Genomic DNA, 9530 nt, shown 5'->3' with positions numbered 1-9530 from the left:
AGCACTGAACGTTTTTCTCCAGTTGTCCAAAACAAATTTGCATAGATCTTGAGCATTGAGTCAAATCAAACACTTAACAAACAAAGCTAGACAACGCTTTGTTGTAAATAACGAATTCATAATGTTCCCTCTTCTCAGAAAACGTGTTGAATGTCATGTGCTAGACCATGGAAGTAAAGCTATAACCTTGTCCTCCAAACCTATTGGAGTTCATCGACAAGAACATCCTTAAAAACAAAACCATGTGAGCAAAAGCGAGAAGGATTTAAAGCAGAACAAAACCGTTTTTAATATCTAAGGGTAGATGAATGCAGCATATATTCAGATGCCCTCAAAATTCTGGAAGGCTCACCAATTCAAAAGTCACCTCAAGTTCACAAAGCACAATGTGCAAAGTTTATATGAAATTCTCGAGATCATCTAGGACAAATATACTGAAACAAATAATGAGGAATGAACCACAATTCAGACTACCACAATTCAGACTAAATATATATGTTTTATCACTATTAAATAATAATAATAATAATACCAAATCTACTCAACTCACAGAAATTACAATTCTTTTTTTTTCAAAAATAAAAATGTGAGGCTGAATATAAGTGTGACAGTAATTAATTTTTTTTTTACTAAAAAAACGCAGGGATTTCTCCTCAATTTCGTAGGTATTTACCTTCAAATTCTCTTCCATATGTAGATAGTTTCAAATTCTCTTCTATATGTAGATAGTTGCCAGAATCTAATTCTGAAAAACAAAACGCACCTCCAATAAATTTGTATATTGTTCTTATTTTTCTCATTATTAAATTGCCTTAATTCCCTTATAAATATAGAGGTATTTTGTCTATCTTACAATATAGATCTCATAATATCATATAGCATTTATCGGTGTACATAAAGTATAAACAAAAACTAAAATGTATTTTAAGAGAAATGGATGCTTCCAGCGCTGCAAAATAAAATTTGCCAGTGTCTTTTGCTATCCCCTTTTTGAAAAAGATCAACTACCTGATTTTGTTCCATATATATGCTCAAAGGTTATAGACTGCAAGGAACTCCCGAGGTTGTGAATACAAGCAATCCAATTTTATAGAATAAAAGAATTAAAATGACCTCTCTTTGGGATAATTTATTCTGCTAAGAGATAATTTAATAGCTAAAAAGACCCTTTGAGAAAATTGAGAAAAAGTTATTTATTTGGCATAATTTATTCAGCAAAGATACTCCTGAGATAATTGAGAGAATTTATGTAGCAAAGAGACTCTCGAGATAATTTATGCAGGCTAAGAGACTGTTGAGAAATGGAAACTTTGAGAAAGAGACTCTTGAAATAATTTATGCAGCAAAGAGACAGTTGAAAAATGGAGTACTTAATAAGCAAAGACACTACTTGGGATAAGTTATTTAGCAAAGAGACTGCGCGGATTATTAGGGACAACACCGAATTATGGAAATTGCCGATTCCTGAAATCTCGCATCAAGTTCTGGGTATTGTCAATTGTCAGTTGTAATATTAATAAGGCGAGTCCAACTGCAGTTGAGAACGGACAGAATCAAAATTGTTGCTGAGTTCCTCCATGAATCGTTCTGTCTCGCTCAAATAGAAACATCTTAATGCTTCGGGACTATTGTTTCTGGTGAACAGGTGCTCTTAGCTACAGATTCAACACGCCCATTTGACCAATTCATTGTTCATATCAAATTAGATTCATCTAAAGAAACATTTGATCCTGCGGAATATATATATTATTTGGAAAAGGGTGATCAATCAAATCCTGGTTGTGACGCAGAGACATGCGATGTCGAGAATTGGTTTCACTATCTCCTGAGTGAAATGGATTGGACCAATTAGCCACTTCATCAGTCGTTGGATGGATTGGACCAAGTGTAAGGACCAATCCAGATGCTTATATTCATTGATTGGTTCATCGCGGAAAAGATCATCTTGCCCTTGCATAAAAACATATTATCCAAAAGAAATAATTCCATTTCTGTATTTACACACTCAAACACTCAAAGTATCATCTTAAATGTTTTACATGCCACTGTTTTCTTCTATTACATATTAATGCAACCTAAACAATGAATGGACAACAGTGAAAGTCGTATTTCATATCAACACCACGTTACAACATAATATTTCATTAACCAGTTTACAGAATGTATTGTATCTGAAGCAATTCAAATTTAGAATTTACCTACAGTTAGAATCTGCAATCAAGACTTATTTTGTTTCGGGAATAGGACCTAAATAATAGCAAGCCATCACAAGCTGGCATGACAATTTATAGAGTTTGGCATGAATATGTTGTACACAAAGAGAGCTATTAAAGAAAACTGACGAATGTGCAGGGTCATCCCAGACGTATTGACCAAAGATTGAAAGAAGTGCTCCACCAGCTGTGTATCATATGTGCCAACTCTTTGTGTAGGAATGCACAGATCGTAACCCAAGTAGGGGCGTCCAGATAAATCCAAGGCGACGTGTACAAGAGCTTCATCTAAAGGAGCTGAAAAATCTCCAAAACGATAGATTCCTTTTCTATCTCCAAGAGCTTGAAGTAGAGAACTTCCAAGGGCAAGAGCAACATCTTCATTTGTATGATGGTCATCAATATGGATATCCCCAGAAGCCTTTACTTGTACGTCAAAGAGCCCATGTGATGCAATTTGATCCAGCATGTGGTCCAGAAAAGGTATGCCAGTATTGCAGTCAGAAACTCCTGAACCATCCAAGCTGATTTTCACTTGAACATTTGTTTCTTTTGTCACTCGCACAATCTCTCCAAAGCGACCTTTTGTAAGAGATGTCTCAGGAGCCCCATTTTGGCTATCGTTAGCAGCACGTAAACGCATTAAACGCTGAGGTCGTCTAGTGGGAGTTATGGTGAGATTACTCCGAGACGAATATAGGGGACAGAAATCCCCCACAATGCAATCAGTCTCCTCCTTATCGGATGACGAGCAATGAAGTTTTGGTCTGCTGTTACATCTCAAATTCTTTGAATTCGGCCATGAATCCTCTGTTAACCTTGTGCCCACAAGCTTTACGGTGCTCAAACCCACGAATCCTTTCCAAGCATGGTCAAAATTGGAGGGTGTAGAGGCAAGCGGTGTTATTGGTGGAAGACTTGGCAAGGCCATCGCTAATTGTATTGGAGGATTCCCTTCGTTCGGCCCTGCTATTAATTTAGTAGTGGCGTCTGCATCCATTGAACTATGGAATGCTCTATGAGTGTGAACAATCTAGGATTCCCCACACGATTTTCCAGAGGATGTGGTTTACGTAATTTTAGGTTGCTACATTATTTAGCTCTTCATGGGATAAAACAAAGCAAAACAGAATCCATGGAATTTCAGGGTATTGAAGAAAAAGACCAGAATTCATGAAATTTAAACAGAGATGTTTTAGATTTCCTCGGCGGATAGAATTTCAAAGGAAAAAAAAAAAACAGGGCAACAACTACAATTGACGAATTTGTGAGCAGAGATTATTTTAAATTCCCCGTTAGACGAAATTTCAAGGGGTAAACGAAGGAGGAGGTCGGAGTTCGTCACATTAGTTAGGGATTTTCATCATATTATTTAACAAACTAGCCATACATGCATGGGCCCATAGGCCTCAAGGGTTCAACATGGCTCTGATACCAAGTGTGAGGATCATAACTCTCCAGACTATGTACATTTTTTTTTTTTTTTTTTAAATCAGCAAATACAACCAGAAAGAATCACATTGAAATTCAAATTTATTTAGCACACACATTCTTGCCACTCATTTTAGGAAACATATCATAACATTTTCATACTTTTAACTAAGATCAATAGTAATGAAATACATATGTACCGTTCACCAGAAGGCGAGACTCCACTTGCTCTGCTGTTGCTGGTATTCCCTTGTAGCTGGTCACCTCCGCGAGTGAATGATCACGCACTTGAACCGAATGCGAAGACCCACCGGTTAACCTCCCAACCTACTCCTTGGGTACTCTTCTTCCCCGCGGACCCCCGAGCTGCAATGGGGTTGTACAATGGAGACAAGCACTAGCTAGTAGAGGAGAGCACACCTTGGCTCAAGAGTCCCCTCTCTAAATCCTCTACCTCACCAAACTCACTATAGCTTCGTAATCACTGTTCTGACAACATCTCATCCATCCAACAATAGGGTTCCCAAAAAGTCCCTTCTTCCATGGCTTGCCCCTTCTTTTATAGGAGTCCTCATAGGTGACACTTGTCATGGCATGCATAATTAATTATTTTTTTTTATAATTCAATAGCTTGATTATTCACCCACCCATGTGTCATTCTCATATCAAGGGTCTCCCAATATTATTTACTTAAACTTTTATTTAAAACTAATATTTTCCTCACCTCAACAAGATTCCTATTTCTTCTCCTAGTTGTCTCTTTATTCCCCCCTTTTATTCCTTAATTTGTGTTCATTACTTGAAGTCAATTAATGAGTCAAGAGTTTATCCTCAATCTACTCCCTAATTTAACTCAGGTTATCTCCTAGATGGATATTCTTATGTTGGTTGTTGACACATGGAGCTTCTATACATTTCTCTAAATTTAATTTATTATTCTCATTTTAATTCACCTTCCCCTTTTCTTAATTAGGTTTAAATTAGTTTAGGATTAATCTTTATCCTTACCATTATGTTTGTCTTTCCCCTTTTTCCTAATTAAACCACATAATCTTCCTAGTATTTTCCAAAATGGGAAGGGTAGAGTTTTTAAGGTACTCTATTTTAATTCTTCCTATGATCCTCCTTATTCCAAGTTTTATTTTTGATTTAATTACATTGCTTTCTACTCATCCTTTACCCTTGATGTAAATTTACCTAGTTTTCATTCCTTGCTTATATTTATTTATTTTTAATGATTCCAAGGATGCCAAGTTTGGTTGTGCCCTTCAAGAACTTCCCTAGAAGTTCCAAGGGTGCCACACCTAATAGCTTATTTGTGATGTCAAGGGTGCCAGTTTGGTTGTGCCCTTCAAGAAATTCCCTAGAAGTTCCAAGGGTGCCACACCTAATAGTTTATTTGTGATGCCAAGGGTGCCAAGTTGGTCGTGCCCTTCAAGAAATTCTGATGAAGTTCCAAGGGTGCCACACCACTTGCCCTTCAAGCATCCAATGATTACGAGGGGAAAAATATAGTGCAACGTCATAGACCACTATCATCTCTTATGTTGCCTGCTATAGTGAGACTAATGGTGTCAGAGATCAAGGAATTCGCCTTGATGCGTGCCCCCCGGTAAAGTCCTCATGAGCGACCCAACTTTGGAACCTGCCCTCATGGCATCGTGATCTTCAAGGCGAAGGTGCTTCAACCCTTCCAGCCCAAGTCACGGCGGGAGTGCTACTGGGTGAGATCAGGGACTCTGTCCCACCCATCCCATGTAGTTCCATCCACTTGTACAACCCCATCACCCATATGTGAGTCATTCGGTCAAGAAACTAATCTGTGCCTGCAACCATTAATATATCATCAGAATATAGTTAAACATATATGGCAGATTCTAAGATCGACTTAGACTTTCAAAGATAAAGTAATATAAATTTTCATCAAACCAGGTGTCATCGACCTATCATATGCGAGTGCCTCTGATGGTTTCCTGCCATACTCAATAATCATCAGTAACAAGGTTTCTCAATGTTAGTCAATTATCATAATAGCATCATTAACAATTCCTGGTCATTCACATCATTGTCCATTGTAAGTCTGAACTAAAGGAAGTAGGTAACATAGGGGACACATCCCTCATGGCTATCATCAATAATCATCAATGGAAACATACATATTCATTAAGCAATCAACATCGTAACATCGTAGAAATATACCTATCCATAAAATTTATCCTCATTATGCTTTTAGTAGAGCGCATACATATTCTTTACTACCCTCGTCATAATTTCAAATAGAGACCAACTTGACTATTTAATATTGCAATCATCAGAATGCTGATAGATAAGATACATAACCATTCATGCTACCATAATATCAATGAAAAGCATTCATAACATCATAACCATGAATATCTCAATCGCTAATAATAGTGTCATGGGTCCAGATCCTCAATCTGAGGTCCTTGAAGAATAGAGTGTCTAAGATAATGTCGTATTAGGGTCAGGAAACTAGAGTGGGCACTACAGTTTTGCAGGTTGAAGGAGCAAAAGGAACTCCAAGAGGGTTTGAACCCTGGCTGGATCTTCCCAAACGAAGGACCCCCAGGTGCACCTCTCTTCATTTAGTTTATTTATATTAGCATCATGGCTGTGTGGAATGTGTGTTTCTCTATGTAGATAACCTCTGATCTGCTAGGGTATAAACCCAAGACCCTAGGGGACTTTATCCCTTAACAGAATTGGCGATTCAGTTGGGGACAACAGTATTGTTGTTCCTAGTTTGGGTTTGTTCAAGCCAATCAGGGCTCAGCTTTTTATTTGCTTGTTGTTACTGTGTAGTCTGTTCCAATAGGAACTTGAATTGTAAGTTTGTTCAGTTTCTTCAGAATGTTTTTTGATTTTTCTTGTAATCTTTTATATATGCTGTTTTTCCAATTTACAGAAGTGTATATATGCATGTTTCCTTAAGTAAACCTGTGTATATGCATGTTTCCTTAGGCTAAATTGCGTATACACGCAGCTGTGCACTAACACAGTCTGTATACCCTAAAATTTTCAGATATTTTTGTTTCTGAAGATCAGTCTGCTGGTCTGAATCAGTCTTGAACAGTTACTTTTTTGTGTCAGTCTTTATTTCTACAGAAAGTTCGTGATTTCAAACTCTCTCCGATTGTGGAAAGTGTCGGTCTTGTTTTGTTTTGTTGCAAGTGTCATCTTTTTGTTCAAGCACACAAGGTTTCTTGCTAGGAATCTTGGCTGCTCTGGTCTTCTAGGGCAGAAAGATTGATCTCAATCTTTGTGTTAAATCTTGTTTTGGTGACTTTTTGTTTGCATGTCAAAACTACACTTTTATGACCATCTGCTTTTCTTACTTTCTGAGAGTTGTTGATTCACACTTTCTTGAAAGTTGTCTTTTCAATCTTTTGGTCTTTATTGCCAAGCTCTTGTTGCTACTTTTGATTGTTAAGAGCATCTTGAAACACATTTTTGTTGTTGTGTTTTCATTCATTTTGTGTTGTCAACTTGCAAAGTGTTTTGTTTCCTATTCTTCAATCATAAAGTTTCAGTCTTGTTGAGAGCACTTTTGAAAAGACGTTTTTGTTCTTTCTTTTGAAGAAAACTTCTTGAAAACTTGGTTTTGCTTTCTTGAACTTTGTTTTGATTTAGTTTCTTTTTTTTGAATTAAAGTGCATTTTTGTTTGTCTTGAAACTTGTTTTTATTGTAGAGATGAAAATGAGCATTAGCAACTCATATTCCATCTAAACATTTTAAGTGGAAAATTAGTATTGATAAACAAGTTACTTTCATTTCTTGATTTAGAGTAGTCTTAAGTTTTGCATCAGCATGTACTCATTGCATTAGGATAAATTTGTGCATCCTTTAGGGCATCCATAGTTTTGTTAATTTTTGTGAATGTGAAGCTTGAGTAAAAGAAAAGAAAAGAAAAGAAAAATTTGTTGCTTTCTTTGAAGTTCCTCGGAACCTAGTAGAAATTTCTTTCATCAAAGAACAAAACGAGTGCATCTGCATATATTTTGGTTTTTATTAATTTCTTTTGCGTCAAAACACCAAAAGTTTCATTTTCTCTTATCCCTTGACTTAAGAACAACCCATTTAAAAACAAGCACTAATTAAAATATACTATAACATTTCATAATTGTCAAGTTAGACACACCAACAAGTTTTAGGATATTTTAGGGCCTTGGATTAGGCGAGTCGAGAGAAAACTCTCCAAGGCCATTTAAACTGTCAAACATAGGAGTCTGAATAGTGAGTGAAAATCCAATAGCGTTAGGGAGACCAAGAAAGCTCCAGATTTGGGAGTTAAGCACAAGGGTTTTTGAAGATAAAGAAGAGAGATACCCCCTCTCCTACTTGTTGGATCTTACCTCAATACTGTTCCGCCTGGATTCTGACACGAGTTGGTAACCTTAGTTGCTAATCCTAGGGATCTACATAGGTGGTTGCGGAGGGGAATCCCATGGCACCTGAGGTCGACATTGTATCACTCTCAACGGTACTACTAGAGGGCACCCTTGCGAAGCTTGGGGGCTTGCACCAGCACAGGCTGTTGTTAGGAGGTCAATGTAACTTCCTTTGTTACCTTCACTAGTAGGATTGGGCTGTCATTATCCCAGACTATCTTCGGAAGGCCCCTTACTTCACTTTCTTGTATTTTGGTTTCCGGTCCTCATCACCTGGAGTGAAAATACTTGGAAGTTGTTTGACTGGCTGACATCTTTTAGGGACTTTATAGTTGAGAGCTCTTTGCTCCCTGTGTCTAGTTGGCTTTAGGTATTTTTTGTCTATTCACTTTTTGGACTTGATATCCTGAGTGACTGACTTACCACTCCGCTAATCTTGAAAGGCGTTTAGTCGTTCTTTTAGAAGTTGTGGAGTTGCCTCATCAAGGGCAAAGGTCTTGACTATGTGTTTATCTTCCTTGAAAAGTCATTTCTACGTTCTCGTAAGGGAAGGGTCTGCGAATCAGTTAGATATGGCCAATATTCATGTGGAAACCAACCAAGGTACCCTCCCAAAAGGGGATCCTTGTGCCTTTCCTTTCTTTGGAAACGTTGGTACTCCCTTGATGGCCACTTTGAATATTCTTGGATTGAATGTTGGACTACCCATTTGGCTGTGGTCCACTCCGAATATTCCTGATGTTCTTGAAACATCTCAGATGAATGCTTTATTTTAGGGGCATCACATGGGTGCTAATTGTTCATCTTCTTTCAAAGAGAAATCTGGGATTCTTTTTTATCCTCCTTCTTGTAATAAGAAATCTGAAAAGAGGAGAAAGAGGAAGTCAAAAAAGAAGAATAATTCTATCCATTCATCTTCAACCTCTGCCAGTCATGTTGGAGATGAACCTTCAACCACTGCTAGGCATGCTGGGGGCATAAATCTAGTCACTGCGAGTCATATTAGCAAAGAGTCAGGATCCTCTGCAAGTCATGTTCAGGACTCTCCACAAACCACTTCTAGTCATGTTGGCGGAATGGAGGTTGATAAGAAACCTGGACGTAGAAATTTTAAACCTAAGTTCCCTTATAAGATATGCAAGGGAGACAATCTTACTCATTTATGCCTTGGTATTCTAGAGGTTCAAAGGATATGGTCTGAGTCTGAAAGTACTTCTACTCCTAGATCTAATATGGTTTCTCATCAATCCCATCAACCATTAGTTGATAATGTGGTTGAGCCAGTGCAATTGCTGGTTGATTACACTCCTCTTTTTGGGGGTGAAGTGCCTAACAAAAGAGTCTGTTTGATCTCTAGTGCAGAGTCTTTTGGTATAGGGGGCATTCCGGCTGCTTCGAATGTTCCCCCTCCAAGTTCTAAGAGGGTCTCCTTTGATTGGGATAGTCTTGTCGAGCCTCGTATTTCTTCCACTGCAC

The 9530-nt window shown here is 37.8% G+C and overlaps 1 pseudogene; it reads right to left on the bottom strand.

The window, feature by feature from the left end:
• Positions 1-2250: 2250 nt before the first annotated feature.
• On the bottom strand, positions 2251-3215 carry LOC149225133 (imidazoleglycerol-phosphate dehydratase 1, chloroplastic pseudogene; annotated as a pseudogene).
• Between the last annotated feature and the right edge of the window lie 6315 nt (positions 3216-9530).

This window comes from Pinus tabuliformis, chromosome J (assembly GCF_031772625.1).
Source record: "Pinus tabuliformis cultivar Carrire ecotype Pingquan chromosome J, CPIR1, whole genome shotgun sequence".
NCBI classification, from domain to species: Eukaryota; Viridiplantae; Streptophyta; class Pinopsida; order Pinales; family Pinaceae; genus Pinus; species Pinus tabuliformis.
This window is presented reverse-complemented; position numbering and strand designations above follow the sequence as displayed.